This window comes from Solanum tuberosum, unplaced genomic scaffold (genome assembly GCF_000226075.1).
Source record: "Solanum tuberosum cultivar DM 1-3 516 R44 unplaced genomic scaffold, SolTub_3.0 scf00168, whole genome shotgun sequence".
In the NCBI taxonomy this organism is placed as follows: Eukaryota; Viridiplantae; Streptophyta; class Magnoliopsida; order Solanales; family Solanaceae; genus Solanum; species Solanum tuberosum.
The window spans coordinates 1,064,021-1,064,641 of record NW_006239096.1 but is presented as its reverse complement, the minus strand read 5'-3'; positions in this window follow the sequence as shown (position 1 = coordinate 1,064,641).

The following is a 621-nucleotide window of genomic DNA, read 5'->3' as shown; positions in this document are numbered from 1 at the left end:
GAGGGCGGTGGTTTAGTGGGCAACCTGTGTGTTGCTTAGTTGAAGTCTAAGTTGTTTAGTGGTGATAGCTTAGTGGGCAGTGTGGTATCTGCTTAGGCTCTTCAAGTAATAGAGTTATTACTTGGTTGTGAGATTTATAACTTCTTTTCACGTTGGCTGTAACTGTGGTTCACATTTGCTTAAAGAAGATTAGTGAAACAGTTGAAAATCCTGTGAGACAGGTCGTGGTTTTACTCCCTTGAGCAAGGAGGTTTCCACGTAAAATTCTTATGCAAATTTTACCTTCAGCTATTTACTTTCTGCACTTATTTCAGCTACTGTTCTTGCAGAGTCAAGGGACCTGGTCCATTGACGTATAGTGGATGTTGACTACTGCCTGTGCTTACATTCTGTTCTTACTGTGTCAAGAGACCTGGTCCATTGACTATTAGTGGACGCCTATAATTCTTGCACTCAAGCGTACAGTTTAAAGACTTATCACATGAGGATCCACAGGCTCAATCTCCAAAAAAATTGGAGATTGCTAATATTTATATATTAGAGAGTCTCTCATTAGATAATGTGAGATTCACCTTAATCCCATTCTCATTATAGGGGGGGGGGGGGGGGTTGCAAATTCGG